The sequence below is a fragment of the Benincasa hispida genome, chromosome 11 (assembly GCF_027475165.1).
Source record: "Benincasa hispida cultivar pf3 chromosome 11, pf3_genome.v1.1, whole genome shotgun sequence".
NCBI lineage: Eukaryota > Viridiplantae > Streptophyta > Magnoliopsida > Cucurbitales > Cucurbitaceae > Benincasa > Benincasa hispida.
In genome coordinates, this window is record NC_143488.1 from 62,685,305 (window position 1) to 62,704,433 (window position 19,129).

The window sequence follows — 19,129 nt, forward strand, 5'->3', positions numbered from 1 at the left end:
CAATTGTAACAACTACAAAGTGGGTCGCATTCGATAGTGTTACAAGAATAAGGTTCCGAACCTTATTTATATACTATAGACCGTTTTAGCTATTTACTGAACTTGATCCACTCTTATGTCTCCATATAAAGTTCAAATATTCAAATAATAGTCATGGATCTTTAGTTTATTGGATTTAGACTTTACAAGTGCAATTCACATATTCAATAACAGTTTTATTGAATAAACGTCAATATCCTCTTTATTGATAATAGAATATGTTTAACATTACAAACTGCGAGTTTTAGGAAACACAACCCAACACTTGGAAAAAAACAATCAATAAAGTTCTAATCATCAATGACCTACGTTTTGTCCTGGTTGAGGAATGTCCTCAAGTCCCACCAGCCAATGCCACCCAAAGTGTTCGGGAGGCATACGAATGATGGGTTTGGGCAAGCGAAAAAGCTCGAGCATATATCTTAGTGAGCCTATATTGAAGAACTGTGAGGTCAGATGCGAAAGTGGGGATCAGTCCCAATTTTTAGTTTCACATAATATTAGCAATACAAAGATCGACATTATGCATTTTAACAAAAATTACAACGTGCTATAATAAATAAAATGAAGAGGGATTAAGATTTTTAGTCATACTAACCTTTTGAAGACAATATCTTTATAAATCCTCTTCAAAGTCATGATCCACTTGATTTAACCATAATTAGTAAGTCAATTCTTCACAGGTCGTTCGTATTTACATCTAGATCAAAGTTACCATTTTACCCCTGTAATAATCTTGCTCCTTAAGTCTCCACTGATTCACTAATAAACAATTTGTTTATGGTCCTACCAATAAACCGAGTCCCTCTCAGCCACGGAGAGGGCAGGCCCCTTTGTTCAAGATAGGAGTTGGTATTTAAGGGAATAACCTATCTACTACCCTAAAGCAGGCAGGTTTGAATTCCATCTTGCAGGACTATGTCCCCAGCTATCTATCCTCTATTATCCCTAAAATGAGGGGCTTATTGAGCTCGCCCTGTTAAGCCAACCCTCACCTATGCAAATCCAAGGATAATCTCGAATAAACAGGAGTTCATAGTTAGCTCAAGATTGAGATCGAGTTACTTAAGGTCATCTAGTTTGAAATAATCAGTTTTTTTAACAATAAACGACGTTATAAAGAAAAAGTGATTATTTCATGGTCATGTCTTATGCAAACATCTTTTGCATAGAACACCCCCACTCACATGTCTCCACTTGAACGATTTCGAGATCACATCATTTGTATCAATATACAAGGTGGACTGCATATTAGAGTATATTAGCATGCAGCGGAAGCAACAAGGATCAATAAACATTCTAATTCATTAATTTTAGCTATAAATAAAGCATGCTCATATAATAATAAGAGGGTTTCAAGACTTACCTTTGTAGAACCACTTAAAACTCGAATTCAGCTGTAAATCTTCTCCAAATCTTCTTGTGAACCACCTCAATGCCTTCCCTACTATTCTCTTGGAGCCTTAGATTGAGTTGTGGGACTTAAAATAAGCTTGAATGAAGGGAACTTGGAGAAGAACCCACTGATGCAACTTGAAGAACACCTTCTTCAACCTCTCAAGTTTTCAGCAAAACTCAACAAGTATCTCAGTTTTTGCACGCTCGATTCTCAGCACAATCTCCTCTATTTATTGCAAGACGATCATGCAAAGTAGATAGCTGCATGAGGAGTAGCTCATGCTTGGAGATTAATTCAAGAAGAAGGTGGGAAATGAGTGAGCTATATGGTTATAAAAGTGGAGTTCTCTTTTTTTCAATTTCGTGTTTTTCAATTTAATGATTTTTCAAATTGATTTTCAAAATAAATTTTGTTTTTAAAATTGAAATTTTTATTAATTTTACAAAATTAATTCATTAATTATTTTTCTAATAAAATTAACAATAATTAATTAATTAATTAATTTAATTAATTCTAATTAATTTAATATCAAATATTAAATTAATTTTACACAAATTCCACCATCATGAATCCCTATTCATGAATTTAGTATTTAAATAATATTTAAATATTAATTGATTCTCCAATTCCGTTTATCCAAAATTAAATGGGTAATTATAACACATATAATTACTAATTCTCTTAGTTCTAATTTGAACGTTTCAAATTAACTTATCACGCTACTTTAAGGCTAATCCATTTACGAGCTAGTAGGGGGACCTCGTGGACCTACAAATCATGGGCTCCAATGATCCGAGAGTAATTGGTTAAACTGTTTACACTAAATTAACCCTCATTCGTTAACTAATGGGTCACTTCACTAAAGCTCATAGTTGCACTCCTCTCACTGTAGATATATTATGTACACTCGATATAACCATGATTAGTAAGTTAACCCGTCACAGGTTGTTCGTAATATCGGCTAGGTCAAATGTCTGTTTTACCCCTGAGATTACTTCTTGCTCCTTAAATCCCACTAATCGTCTAATGAACAATTGGTTTGTGATCTGATTGGCAAACCAAGTTCCTCTTGAGCCAATGAGAGGGTGGGGCCCCTTGTATAAGACCTGGAGTCAGCACTTAAGGGAACAACCTCTCTATTATCCTTGAAAGCGGGTAGGAATAAATTCCATTTTGTACCCTATGTTCTCAGCTATCTACCCATTCTTGCCCCTGAAATAGAGGTTTATTGAGCCGGCGCTGTTAAGCCAACCCTCACCTATGCAAATCTAAAGATAATCTCGAATAAACAAGAGTTCATAGTTAACTTAGGATTAAGGTCAAGTTACCTAGGTCGTCACTTTGAAATAGTCAGTATTACATAATAAACAACGTTATAAAGTAAGAGTGACTAATTTCGTGGTCCGATCTTGTACAAACCCAGGACGCCCCCACTCCTCATGTCATAACATGTACAAATTAGGATCACATCGTTTGTAGCACTTTACAACTACTTGTAACAACTACAAAGTGGGCTGCATCCAATAGCGTTACAAGAATAAGGCACCCAACCCTATCCATATACTATATATTATTTTGACTATTTACTCGAACCTGATCCATTTTATTATCTCAACATAAAGTTCAAGTACTCATGTAATAGTTATGGATCTTTTAGTTTAATGGATTTATTTCTAAAACGAAATAAGAAATTCATATATTCAATAATAACTTATTGAATTTGCATAATAAGTTTTATTATTTACAAACCACGAGTTTTAGAACATAAAACCCAACACTGCATCCAATAGTATCCTCAGAATAAGGTACCCAGCCCTATCCATATACGTATAGATTATTTTGGTTATATACTCAAACTTGATCCTCTTTTATGTCTCTACACAAAGTTTAAGTATTCATTCTATAGCCATGGGTTCATTAGTTTATTAGATTAGGAAATTATCAATGCAATTTACAATATCAATAACAATTTTATTGAAATAATCTCAATAACATCTTTATTATGTATACAATATGTTTAATAATACAAACCATGAGTTTTAGGACGTTATACCCAAAAAACTCCCACTCGGACCAAAACTCCGTGAGGGCCTTAGTAAATGGATCTGCAAGATTAAAACCAAAAAAGGAAAGCTAACTATTACAAAGTCAAGGAGTCTTCGGTTCAAACAGGGGAATCGGGTCTTGAACCACTCGGATAAAGCATCGCGTCTCCAACCATTGTGAACTAAACTCCCCGCGATCGTCTACATGATAAAACAAATGCTTTGATCTATCGCTTACCAACAGTCCCAGAGCTAAATGATCGTTTAGCAAATACTCCACGATCGTTCAGAAAAATCTAAACGATCGTGTACCTTTTACTATGTGATGAAGCCTGAGGTACTGATTGCTTAGCGCGCTCTACACAATGCCCGCCTTCCGCGATTGTCTAAATGACTACGATACCGTGAAGCACTATTGTCTAAGTGATCGCTTAACTAGCACCTTCGTATCTTATACGAACGATCGTGTAGGTAGTAACTAAGTGATGAAGCTTGCTAATTACACGATCGGGCAACCGACGATGAGCATCACATGCTCCCACTACGATCGTCTACCTTAAGCGCCTACGCGATCGGACAACCAACGCTACATGGTAGAGTAAACGATTTAACCCATCGCTTAGCATTAGCTAAAAAATCGTTTAGAAAGTACTAGACGATCGTCTAGAAAAATCTAAACGATCGCTTAGTTAAATCCCAACGATCGTTTACCTGAGGCTACATAATACGACAAATGCTTGGTCTTCTTCTTCATTGAGAACCGCATCTCCATGCTTCGAAGCATCAACACGAATGACTCGACTAACTCAAACCCTTTGAATTACAAACTCGATTGGAAAGTCAATTATGCCCAAAAACACAGGGGCCTTTACAAATTAACACTTTATAATTACAGAAAGCTTTAACTAAAAGGTAGTTAAACTCGAAACATTCATCAACTCAACCACAAATGCAAAAAATAATTAACCACAAATGTAGAAACCCATTGCAACTGTCAAATGAAGTTCAAAACAGAGTTGTAATTTGGAATATCAGAACAACCTGGCTCTGATATCAATTGAAGGAAATCGAATTCGAGATTTCCATGAGCAGCGGAAAATAGATCATTCCAAATTACAATCATGTATGAAAATTACAAATTACAGTCGTAAATAAAACATACAGTTATGCAATCTATAGGAATTACAGCATGATACAACAAGAAACAAGGAGAAAAACTACGAACGTTTGTCGACTTGTCTCCCCGATTCTTGATCACGAATGCTCGAACTCAGTAACCTCGAACGCTCGACACATGACCGCTCTGCAGCACGTACACCATGCACCCGATCTTAGCGATCGCCTTGGTCAAACACTTTAGCAAGATCACGAACAGCCTCCACAGGGCCTCGACAGTGTCGAGTTGAGTAAGACACCACCAAGAAGGGTACCTTGGTTTTCTCAGTGTGAAAATCCAGAGGGTGGGCTCTGTGTGGACTTGGAATGAGGCAGACGAAGGAGGAATGAATAATCGCGTACACGATTTGGCAAGTGGGAGAAGACAGTAACCTATCGCATAGGTATCTACCCAATAGTTTAGCAAAAGCTAAGCGATCGTCTAGTAAAAGCTAAGCGATCGTTTAGCTCATCGCTTAGTACCGTGTCTGTTGCCTACAAACATTACACGATCGTCTACCTTTTTCAAGCTATCGTTTAGTAAATCTGTATTTACTTGACAAGCTTCCGTGAGATGTTTTTTTCCCAAGAGAAATCTCAAAATTACTTTTGCCAAAACTTACTAAAATTAGGAAAACAATTTTCCTTTTATCTCATCGTTACTATGAACCACCAATAACCTCCTACTCAATTAGTTATTAAAGAAAAAGATTTAATTATCCAATAATTAATATTATTATAAATATAAATGATAACCAACTTATCATATTATATTATAAGCTATAGTTTTAATATTTCATCTCACGAAACATATAAACCATAGTTCTTTTTCTACTCCATGGTACTTAATGTAATCTCATTTACATTAATCCTCCACTAGATGTATCTCATACATCATACCGATTATATCACATATAATCAAAATACCTTTTGTCAATTTGAACATTTCAAATCAACACCACGAACTGATCTTCAATTGAATCCATTGAGCTACCAAGGGAACCTTATGGACCTGTAGCTCAAAGCTTCAATGGTACTTGAATAACTAACTAAACTCTTTAGTCACGAGATCCACTATCCGCTTATTGCCAGACACTCCACTATAGGCCGACAGCTGAACTCTCCTTACCACAGATATATTATGTGTCCATCTTAACCAATCAGAAGTGAGACAACCCTTCACAGATCGCTCGTAAGTACAACTCAACCAATAACCATTATGCCCCTATAGTTACATCTAACTCCTTAAGTACCATTGATTCCTCTAATAAACCTAAGTCATAGTCCTACTATGACTGAATCCTCCCTTCCAAAGAAGTGTGGCCACTATGTTCAAGCCCCAGAATCAACCCTTAAAGGACCAATCTCCCTACTTATTTCTGTTTCGGGAAAGAAGTGAATTCCATCTTGTGGATTGAGTTCCCAGCTCCTAGTTCAGACAATTCGCTAAAAAGGTAGGCATGTTTAGTTGGCAATCTGGACACTCTCACCCATACTAATCAAAGGACTGCCCTCAAAGACAGGAGTTCCCAGAACACTCAAGATTGAGGTCATGTCACCTATGGTCGTTTAGGTGAGATGTAAGTCTCTAGTATCAACGACATTATATACAAAGTTTAGTCATTTCGTGGTCCACGACTTATACAAACTCTTTTTATAGGACACCCCCACTCGCATGTCTCCACATGAATGGTTAAGATCTACCATCTGTAGTAGTTTACAACACTTGCAAAGCTCTACAAAGCGGGCCGTATCCATAGTGTCACCAAGATCAGGTATCCCACCTTAATCCTTATACTACATACCTATTTAGGTTGTCACTTAAGGCATGATCCACTTGTATATCACATATACATGCTTAAGCTTACATAAGACAACCATGGAGCTTTGTTTATTGGATATGAGTAAATGCCAGAATTAAATAACATTTATTTTATTCATCAAACAATGTATATCTTTAAAAAACAATGAGACTCCGGGAGAATTAGGACACCAATCCCAACAAAGATTACCTTGGTATTCTCGGATTGAGAATCCAGGAGTTGTGGGCTCTGTATGATTTTGGATAGAAGAATGGAGGAAGTAAATGATCGAGTATGCGATTGAGTAAGTGATGAACAATCGTATAGAGGAAGAAGTCTATCGTATAGACTTGATACTTAATCGCATAGAGGAAGAAGTCTATCATATAAACTTGATACTCGATCGTTAGACTCTGTTAAGCTATCGTGTAGTAAAACACCTTTTACTCGATAGTTAATTTTTGTGAGACGATTCGACTAAATGATTTGAAAAACAATTTTTTCTTTTATCTAACAGTTACCATAAACCGTGTATAACCACCCACCGAGCTTGGTTATTTAGAAAAAGAAATATTAATTATCATATAATTAATCAATTATAAATAAATACAATAATTAACTTATTATATTATATTCATAAACTATAGTTTTAATATTGCATCATATGCAATATATAAACCATAGTTCTTTTCCTATTTTATGGAATTTAATATAAATCATATTTATATTAATTCCTCCAATCAAATATGTATCAAATACATAACATAAATTATATCAATTTAATCAATTTAATTATATCATATATAATCAAATTCCTCTTGTTAATTTGAACACTTCAAACTAACCAAAATTCTGATTCTCAACTTGAATCCATTGAGCTACCAAGGGGACCTTATAGACCTGTAGCTTGAAGCTCCAACGGTACGTGAATAACTGACTAAACTCTTTAATCACGATATCCACCATCTATTAACTGTCAGACATTCCTCTAAAGACTGACAGCTGCACTCCTCGCACTAAAGATATATTTCTATGTCCAGTGGATATAACTAATCAATAGTGCGATGACCCTTCACAAATCGCTTGTAAGTACATCTGGGCTAATTTACCGTTTTGCCCTAGTAGTTACATCTAACTCCTAAAGTACCATTGATTTCTCTAATGAACAATAAGTCATAGACCCACTATGACTGAGTCCTCTTTTCTCAAGAAAGGGTGTGACCATTATGTTCAAGACCTAGAATTCGCCCTTAAGAGAGCAATTTATGTACTTACTCCCGCATCAGGGAATGAGTGAATTTCGTCTTGTGAAGCTGAGTTCTCAACACACCAATCAGACGAATCCCTAAAATGGTAGGCTTGTTGAGTTGGCAATCTGGCCATTCTCACCCATAAAAATCAAAGGATCGCCTTACTGAGCAAAAGTTCCCAACTCACTCAGGATTCAGGTCATGTCACCTATGGTTATCCTAGTGAAATGTAAGTCTCTATTATCAACGATGTTATATAAAGTGACTAATCATTTTATGGTTCGATCGTATATAAACTCTTTGACAAAGACATAATGGAGTCCGCGATGCATCCTTGCTTGATGCTTCATCATACTATAGCCTCCTCCATTTAGAGTGAGCATTGACCTGATGGAACACGAGACATACGCAACGGAATAAGGATCTAATTACACTCTAATTGCTTTTAATTTAAAGGAAATTAGCATGCAAAAAAGAGGAAAAAACAGTAAATTAAAAGGGTAGGGTACAATTTTTGTAGCTACCGAAAAATGCTTTTCCTCGTTGAATCTCGACCCAAACTCTTCCGAACCACCACTAGAGTTGACCTACTATCCTCTGGACTCAGAACCGGGTTGTGGGACTCGATGGATGAAGAAAACCGAGAGAGAGAAAAGATGGAAAATAAGAATGAATCTTGAGTTAGGTTTGGGTTTTTCTTTTTTCACAAAGTAGTGATTTTTCCAGCCCAAATTTAGAAAATTTTTTTGGAAAAATGGCCAAAAGTCTTTCATCCATAATTGAAAGCCCAATTTATAGAAAAAAGTCATGCAACAATTACATGAAACAAATCCATAAAAACCCAACACCTATAATCCACTATCTTAGTGGGCTTAATGTCTCCACTATAAGCCAACACCTAGCCCACTATTTTGTTAGTGAAATTATCCAACAGAAGTTTGGATTTCCCACTAACTTTGGTCAAAGGGCAACATAGTCATTTGGTCAAAGTCAAACTTTGACAAAAAAGTCAACATTTTGACTTTTTATGATTTTTTCCGTGTTGACTAATTTTGATCTCCCGAGCATGAATCCACATTCATTTTCTCAAAATTCAAATCATATTTGAATATAAGGTCAGTCAAAGTTTGACTTTTCAAAGTCAAAAGTCAACTCTTTGACTTTTTACATCTTTGACCATTTCCATTATTTTCGAGTTTCCGAATATGAACGTATTCATATTCTTGATATTTAAATCACATTTAAATATTAAAGTTGTATCTCTAAACTGAAAACCGACTACTATATCACATATACTTGTCGGTTTCTCTCTCTTCACCTAATTCGAACAACTCGAATCATTTTACCATACTGTTCTAAGTTTATTCCATATGAGCTAGAAGGGGAACTTAATGGACCTATAGATCATGGGCTCCAACGATCCGAGATTAGCTGGCCAAACTCTTTAGACGGAGCTAATCAACATTCGTTAACTAATGGATCATTCCACTATAGTTCTGTAGTTGCACTCCCCTCATTATAGATATATGTGTACATTTGATATAACCATGATTAGTAAGCTAATCCTTCACAGGTTGTTCGTAATCACGACTGGATCATAAAAACCGTTTTACCCCTAAGACTACATCTTGTTCCTTAAGTTCCACTGATTCTCTAATGAACAATTTGTTTAAGGTCGAACCTATAAACCGAACCCCTCTCGGGCCAAGGAGAGGGTGGGGCCCCTTGTTCAAGACCTGGATTCAGTACTAAAGGGAACAACCTATCTACTATTCCTATAACGGGTAGGAGTGAATTCCGTCTTGCACCCTATGTTCCCAGCTATCCACCTGATTTTACCCCTAAAATGGGAGGCTTATTGGGCCAGCGATAATGAGTTTCCCTCACCTATGCAGATCTAAGGATAATCCCAAGTGAACAGGAGTTCATAGTTTGGTCAGGATTAAGATTAAGTTACCTAGGTCATCAATTAATGAAATAGTCAGTTTTATACATAAAACGACATTTAGAATATAAAAAGTGACTATTTCATGGTTCAGTCTTATGCAAACTCATTTAATAGGATGCCCCTACTCACATATCTCTATATGAACGATTCAGGATCACATTGTTTGTACTAACTATAAAGTGGGCCGCATCCAAGTGTCCCCAGAACAAGGCGCCCAACATTATTCATATACTATAGACCATTTTGGTTATATATTTGAACTTGATCCACCTTTATGTCACTACATAAAGTTCAAACTACATTAAATAGCCTCAGGACCTTAGTTTATTGGATTCAAGATAACAATTTCAATAACAACTTTATCGAAAAACAAAACAGAATATGTTTATTAATTTACAAGCTATGAGTTTTAGGACATAAAATACAACAAACTCCCACTTGGACTAAAACTCCTAGTGAAGTATCACAATGTTGAATTTAAGTGAGAAATATATGAGTACAATAAACATATGAATACAATAAACTAGGGCATATACCCAAAAGTCCTCCCACTTGTCCTAGTTTACAAACTTCGTAGACCTATACTCTATAGGTGACCTTCAAACACTTTAGCCGTGAGGGCCTTTGTAAAAGGATCACCAATGTTTTTTCTCAGAAGATATCTGGGTTACTACAACGTCTCCACGATGTACAATTTCCCGGATCGGATGGTATTTGCGCTCAATATGCTTGTCACGCTTGTGGCTTCTTGGTTCTTTTGAATTTGCAACTGCACCACTATTATCACAATATAGGGTGATAGGCAGACACATATTTGGAATGACTTTCAAATCTGTCAAGAGTTTCCTCAACCATACTGCTTCCTTTGTTGCTTCACAAGCAGCTACATATTCAGCTTCCATTGTGGAGTCCGCAATACAATTTTGCTTCACACTTTTCCACACCACTACTCCTCCATTCAGAATGAACACTGATCCCGATGTAGATTTTCTTGCATCTTTATTGGTTTGAAAATCAGAGTCAGTGTATCTAGTAAGGATCAAATCCTTAGTACCATACACAAGCATGTAGTTCCTCGTTCTCCTAAGATACTTGAGGATATTTTTAATGGCAGTCCAATAATCATATCTAGGATTAGACTGATACCTACTGACTATCCCTACTGTGTAGCATATGTCAGGTCTAGTACATAACATTGCATACATCAGGCCCTCTACTGCGGAAGCATAGGGAATGCGTCTCATATCCTCAACCTCTTGAGGTGTCTTAGGACATTGATCCTTTGACAAATGAATTCCATATCTGTAAGGTAACAGACCTCTTTTGGAATTTTGCATCTTATACCGAGACAACATTTTGTCTATATAAGTTGCTTGAGACATGGCTAATGTTCTGTTCTTGCGGTTCCGAATAATCTGAATCCCTAGAACATACTGCGCATTTCCTAAATCTTTCATTTAGAACTACATTGCTAACCATTTCTTGATGTCAGTTAGGAAACCTACTTCATTCCCAATGAGTACAATATTGTCAACATATAAAACTAAGAACGCTATAGTAGAATTGACGATCTTCTTGTAAACATAAGGCTCGTCAACATTCTGTACAAAGCCATAAGATTTGATCGCAGTATGAAATCTTATATTCCAAGATCTAGAAGCTTGTTTCAATCCATAAATGGATTTTTGAAGCTTACAAACCTTTTGTTCTTGACCCTGTGTCATAAACCCCTCTGGTTGAGCCATATAGATACTCTTTTCAAGATCGCCGTTTAGAAAGGCTGTCTTGACATCCATCTTCCAAATTTCATAGTCATAAAAAGTGGTAATGGATAAGAGTATTCTAATCGACTTAAGCATGGCAACGGGAGAGAAAGTTTCTTCATAGTCCACTCCCTCTCTCTGAGTATAACCCTTTGCTACAAGTCGAGCCTTAAAAGTTTGTACTTTGCCGGCTTGGTCTTGTTTTCTCTTGTAGATCCACTTACAACCAATTGGTTTTACATCATTTGGTTGATCTATAAGTTTTCAGACAGAATTGAAGTACATAGACTCCATTTTGAGGTCTATTGCTTTGACCCACTGATCACAGTCCACATCTTTTATCGCTTGTTTATAGGTTGATGGATCTTCTATGTCGTCATCAGGTATGACGACTTGTGTTTCTGTTAAACTCAAGTAACGGTCAGGCTAATGAACAACCCTCCCACTACGTCGAGGCATTCTCAACTCTTGAGAAGGATGTGACTAACCAGATGTACTAGTTTTATCTACTACTTTAGTAGATGAACTAGCTCTATCTGTAGCATTTTTGGAAATTTCATTCAATACTAGTCTATTACGAGGTTGATGACTTCTTATATGGTCTTCCTCTAAAATTGTGGCATTTGTCGATACAAATACCTTATTCTCTTGAGGATTGTAAAATAAACCCTCTTTTGTTTCTTTTGGATAACCTACAAGTAGGCATAGTTTTGAACGACGTTCCAATTTTTTAGGATTTTGCACCAACACGTATGTTGGGCATCCCTAAATCCTAAAGTGATGTAAACTGCCTTTATGCCCTTTTCATATCTCATAAGGTGTTTTTGAAACACTTTTTAGAGGGAACGTTATTCAAAATATAGATAGCAGTCTCTAATACATGTCCCCAAAAGGAATCAGGTAACTCAGCAAAGCTCATCATTGAGTGAACCATGTCCAACAAGGTCTGTTTCTTCTTTCAGATACACCGTTGTGCTGAGGCATATTAGATGCAGAGAGTTGTGACTTGATTCTGTGTTCTATCATATGGTCCTGGAATCTTAAGTCCATGTACTCCTCACCTTGATCTGATCGTAGTGTCCTAATTTTTTTACTTAACTGGTTTTCAACCTCAGCCTTATATTCTTTGAACTTTTCAAAAGAATCAGACTTTTGATGCAATAGATAAATATGACCATACCTTGAATAATCATCAATAAAACTGATGAAATATTCATACCCACCTCGAGCTTTGACATTCATCGGTCCACAGAGGTCCGAATGTACGAGCTCTAAGGGTATTGTGGCTCTGAGACCTCTTCCAATAAAAGATCTCTTATTCATTTTTCCCTCAAGACAAGACTCATATGGAGGTAAAGAATTTTCTTCTAATTGATCTAGGAGTCCATTCTTAACCAATCTCTCAATCCTTTTGAGATTTATGTGGCCAAGTCTTAAGTGCCATAGATAGGCATTAGAAGAAACTTTTTGTCATTTATTCTGAGTTTCGGCTGTTATAAACATCTCAGTTTTTAAGACAATTTTTGCTTTAGTTGGTCTTAACTTATATAAGTTGTTTTCAAGTATAACAGAATAAATTTGAATACATTTTCTGAAAATGAACGCTTCATTAACTTCAAAAGATATTTTATACATTTCTTCTAATATACATGTGATAGATATTAAATTCTGTCTCATTTTAGGAGCATACAAAACATCTTTAAGTATGATATATCTATTGTTGAAAAACAACTTCAAGTCTCCCACTGCTTCGGCCGAGACAACCTCTCATGTTCCAACCTTAATGGTGATCTCTCCTTCTTCAAGCTTTTTCTTGGAACTAGTTTCCTGGAAAGAGAAGCAAATATGATTAGTGGCTCCTGAATCCAATATCCAGGTTGAGGTATCATACTCCACTAAACATGTTTCAGCAACTAGTAAATCATATTTACCTTGTGCTTCATTCGAGGCAGGGGCCTGAGGACATTCCTCAGTTAAGACAAATCTTAGGTTATCTATTACTTGTGTTGAATTCAAATTTGTTTTCCATGTTGAGTAGTTGTCATCATTTAGTTTCTCGGAAGCTAAGAGTTGAATTATTGAAAAAGACATATCATTTTAGTAAAAAAAACATTAATCTTTTAAATCCAATCAACTTTAGAAAAAAAAAAAAACTAATAATGTACCATTCATTATTATATTTTGCAACGATATTTCAATGGTCTAGAATAACCTCCATCGAGTGGTGATCGACTATTCCTCCGTTGAACCAAGAATATCTTGACTAAATACTATCACCAGAATAACTCTTATTCCTATAGTAACTCAGTTATCGTTACTTTGGTCAAGAATTTACTAACACTTAGTAATTCTCGTAAGTGTGACCCTCCATTTTCAAACCTCAAAGATCGGAATCATTATGCTCCCGAAGTTGAAAAGACAAGAATGAAAACAGACCTGAGAGACCCTATCAATTTCTAGAGTTCGCGGAGTTCTGAATCCTATAATACAACCCTCCGATTGGTTAGGTCGCTCTAGGGCAGACATGCAGGCGCATTATAGGAATCTCATTGTGCGACCTAACGGAAGAGACCGTAGGATGTGCTGACACACTTCCTTCTCCCACTTACTATGAACAACTTCCCCTATTCACCTTAGTATAGACTCATGCAAACACTCTCCGAATAGAGTTCGCTCCCAGGGTGGCCCAAAGCCAAGCATGAATCTCACAGTGTGAACTCTTAGGGATGCTAGAGCTAAAAGTACATTACTTCTCTTCAGCTGAAGTGTTCTAGACAGTTAGGGTATAAAATACTTAGCGATACATTTCGGTTAACTAAACATCCTAAGTCTAGGTGATCCATCCAAGTATAACTTTTATACTGGATTTTTAACATATGATGTCTAGGTGATAAACAAATTTTATTACCTCACATCGCTCACGCATGCTCATAAAACCAGTTTAACCTAACTCAGACGCCGGCTTGATCTCCAGGTAGTAGGTGTCTCATGAACCGTCAACTTAAAAACCTTCAACCTTAGTCATCTTATCTGACTTTTTGCTAAGATCTTATCGGGTGAGTTTTTTTGTAACTTCAGTTTTACAAGATATCGACCTATTTTCATGAAAATTAGGATTGCTCGATGGTTAACCCTAAATGAGCATGCATCTTATCTTTTTTATAGATTTTAGAAGTCTAGGTTATTTTATAATAATTATAAAATAAATTATAACAATTATAACCCTAGAACATTCATCTATAACATGCTTCCTTCAATCAAACATGCTTTAATATAATACTTATATTAAAACTAAGCATGCATAGTATATATTTTATAATACTTATAAGATATAACAAATGCATGTCACATGCTTTTCCTATGTTGGGGTTTTAAAACTATATGGCATACTATATGCACACATAATCAAACAACATTATACATCACATACATAATAGGTAAACAACACTAAAGTGGACCGATTTTGGCATTAAAAACAAACAAATAGCTAATTTATTAAACAAATCAGCAACCAGCTTCCCAGAACCGGCTTCAAACACTTTGAACCATCTGGAATTGCTCAGAAACCACTCGAACCGGCCCAAAAACTCCAAAAACCAAGTTGAACCGGTCAAACTGGCTCAACCAGGTCAAACAAACCGATTTAGACCGTTTGGACAGGCTGGTCAACAAAGCCTGGCACAGTCAACGAAGGTACGGGGTAGGTCGGGTCGATGAAAATCGCGGGCGCGCAGCAAACCAGGTCAGCACATGGCGCGCGGGTCGCGAGCGGAGTGGGCGCACGGGCGAGGCTGCTTCGAAGCGGACGGATTGTGGAACAGGTTGGAGCGCTCGTCGACAGCTGGAGCCATGAGTTGCTCAAAACCAGGTCAGATCTCGGGCAAGGCAGGCGTGCGAAGTCAGACGCACGTGCGAGAAATTCAGGTCGGGTCTAGGAGCTTGTCTCGGGTCTGGTGGCCAAATTCGGGTCTGTGATAAAAAAATTCTTCAACTTTGCTGTTGTCCTCTCTCCCGGAATCAAGAAATTACAGCCTAATTTCAAGTCTAATGACTCTAACAAATTTACAGACCTTTTTACACACATTAATGTTCATAAACATATGAGCAATTACAAATTTCCACAAGAAATTTAAAGAAAAATAATGTCAAAATCATAATAAATCCACTTTAGTCCATATTTCATTCAACACTTAAATAGAAAGGGAAAAAACACACCAAAAGCAATTGAGCGTAATTAAAGCATACTCTGATACCACATGATGGAACATGAGACATACGCAGCTGAATAAGGATCTAATTACACTCTAATTGTTTTTAATTTAACATGCAAAAAAGAGGAAAAAACAGTAAATTAAAAGGGATACAACCTTTGTAGCTCCCGAAAAATGCTTTTCGTCATTAAACCTTGACCCCAACTCTCCGAATCACCATAAAAGTTGACCTACTATCCTCTGGACTCAGAACCGAGTTGTGGGACCTGATGTATGAAGAAAACAGAGAGAGAGAGAGAGAGATGGAAAATAAGAATGAATCTTAGGTTAGGTTTGGGTTTTTCTTTTTTTCACAAAGTAGTGATTTTTCCGGCCCAAATTTAGAAAACAATTTTGGAAAAATGGCCAAAAGTCTTTCATCCATAATTGAAAGCCCAATTTATAGAAAAAAGTCATGCAACAATTGCATGAAACAAATCCATAAAAACCCAACACCTGGCTTAATGTCTCCACTATAAGCCAACACCTAGCTCACTATTTTGTTAGTGGGAATATTCAACAAAAGTTTGGATTTTCCACTAACTTTAGTCAAAGGGCAAAATAGTCATTTGGTCAAAGTCAAACTTTGACAAAAAAATCAACATTTTGACTTTTTATGATTTTTCCTGTGTTGACTAATTTTGACTTCCCGAGCATGAATCCGCATTCATTTTCTCGAAATTCAAATCACATTTGAATATAAGGTTGGTCAAAGTTTGACTTTTCAAATTCAAAAGTCAACTCTTTGACTTTTTACATCTTTGACCAATTCCATTATTTCCGAGCTTTCGAATATGAACGTATTCATATTATTGATATTTAAATCACATTTAAATATTAAAGTTATCTCTAAACTGAAAACCAACTACTATATCACATATACTTGAATACGTTATGCGAGTGTGTAGCAAACCTTATTTGCTTAGTATGAAGTTGTGGATTAGAGATATGAAGCATGTAGGAAACCAATGGAAGGTGTGCGTTGTGTGAGAAAACCTTATTTGCTTAGTATGAAGCTGTAGATGCCTGTCTATAGGCAGATGCAACGCTTGTCTATGAGTAAAGTCAGCAACAACTAACTTGTAAGGAAGTATTCACTAGAGATAGGAATAATCTTACGTCAGCCAAGTTTATTGTCTTATGAGTGCATCATTCATCATTTAGGCATACTTGGAAGAGTAGTCTAAAAACCAAATCTAAGACTCGAGACAGCGGATTGGAATGCATAAGCAAGAATGGGGAACTTAGGATAAGCTCCGTTTGCTATTACACAGCGTATGCACCCGACGGAGAGGATATTGCATGCGTCCAAGAAGTAGGATATGGTGGCGGTATGCGGTCATCCCGACATTTCGCATACACATCGCATACATCCTAGAGTTAGGCTCAAGTGTGTGTAGAATTATTGCATAGCTTGCATTGGCTAAGGTTGCCCTTGCGGCCAATCTTAAGGGTTGTGATGAAGACATCCTCACATTTTATCTATTTTCCATCAATTTACTTCACGTCAACAGTTGTTGTATCTCTACCTCTCATTCATACTTCTCATTGCGTTGTCTGTTAGTTAGGAGTAGGAGTAGGTGGTAGCTTAACTCCCCCTCCCTCATCATTCTTTTATTTATCCATTGCATAACATTTAATTACAAGTCCCTGAGTTCGACCTCGGATCACCTGAGAAACTTGTGTTCACGTTATACATGGCGTGAGCGCAAGAAAACTTGTGACGGTAACGCATGGTCATCGCATAACATTCGTTAACGCATAGTTCACTCCAATACATGACCACCAACGCATGAGTATCAATGCATACCTTAAGACATGCATCGTATATTGCGTCCACATAATTTTAGCATCAAGTCTTTGACGGCTAATTTTTCATCATGACAAACATTTTGTTAATGTACAATGCCTGAGAGAAGGCCAAAGATTCCTTTTGACTTGGATCAGTAGAGCAAACTACACCTCTCCCAAATCTTTCATTTTGAATTGGGTGGCTAGCCAGCTCTTAACATCGATCAGAAAACCTACATCATTCCCAATGAGTAGGATATCATCCACATACAGCACAAGGAAAGCTACCGAGCTGTTGATGATTTTCTTGTAAACACAAGGCTCATAAACATTATGATCAAAGCCATAAGATTTGATCGCAGTCAATTTTATATTTCAAGATCTAGATGCTTATTTCAGTCTATAAATGGACTGATTAAGCTTGCAAATCTTTTGCTCTTGATCTTGTTCAATAGATCCTTCTGGCCGAACCATGTAGATGGTCTCCTTAAGATTACCATTCAAAAAGGTAGTCTTGACGTCCATTTTGTTGGGATTGGTGTCCTAGTTCTCCCGGAGTCTTGTAGTTTGTAATATGTACACATTGTTATGAATAAAATAAGAGTTATTTTTCTGGCATTTACTCATATCTAATAAACAAAGCTCCATGGTTATTGTATCTAAACTTAAGCATGTATATGAGATTTACAAGTGGATCATGCCTTAAGTGATAACCTAAATAGGTTTGTAGTATAAGGATTAAGGAGGGATACTTGATCTTGGTGACACTACGGATACGGCCTACATTGTAGAGGTTTGTAAGTGTTGTAAACTACTATAGATGGTAGATTCTAACCATTCATGTAGAAACATGCGAGCGAGGGTGTCCTATACAAAGGGTTTGTATAAGACCGGACCATGAGATGAATCGTCTCTGTATATAATGCATTGATACTGAACTTACATCTCACCTACGACTAACATCTCACCTAAATGACTGTAGGTGACATGACCTCAATCCTGAGTGATTTGGGAACTCCTACCTTTGAGGGCGGTCCTTTGATTAGTATGGTTGAGAGTTGCTAGATTGCCAACTCAAAATGTCTACCTTTTTGGGGATTTGTCTAATTTGGGAACTGGGAACTTAGTTACACAAGATGGAATTCACTCCTTCCCTGAAGCAGTGGTAAGTAGATAGATTGCTCCCTCAAAGGCTGATTCTGGGGCTTGAACATAGTGGCCACAACTTCTTGTTGGAAGAGAGGACTCGGTCATAGTAGGACTATGACTTATGTTCATTAGAGGGATCAGTGGTACTTAAGGAGTTAGATGTAACTATAGGGGCATAATGGTTATTGTCCTAGCTATACTTACGAGCGATCTGTGAAGGGTTATCATATTGTTGATTGGTTGATATGGACACATAATATACCTATAGTAAAGAGAGTTCAACTGTCGGTCTTTAGTGGAGTGCCAGGTAGTTAACGGATGGTGGATCCTGTGACTAAAGAGTTTAGTCAGTTATTCACGTACCGTTGGAGCTTCGAGTTACAGGTTCATAAGGTCCACTTGGTAGCTCAATGGATTCAAGTTGAGATCAGTTCTTGGTGTTGATTTGAAATATTCAAATTGACAAGAGGTAATTCGATTATATATGATATGATTGATGTAATGTATGAGATACATCAAGTGGAGGATTAATATAAAT

At 36.7% G+C, this 19,129-nt stretch overlaps 1 pseudogene; it reads right to left on the reverse strand.

The window, feature by feature from the left end:
* Positions 1 to 19,129, reverse strand: part of LOC150032796 (uncharacterized) — a 53,790-nt pseudogene that overhangs the window by 11,145 nt on the left and 23,516 nt on the right.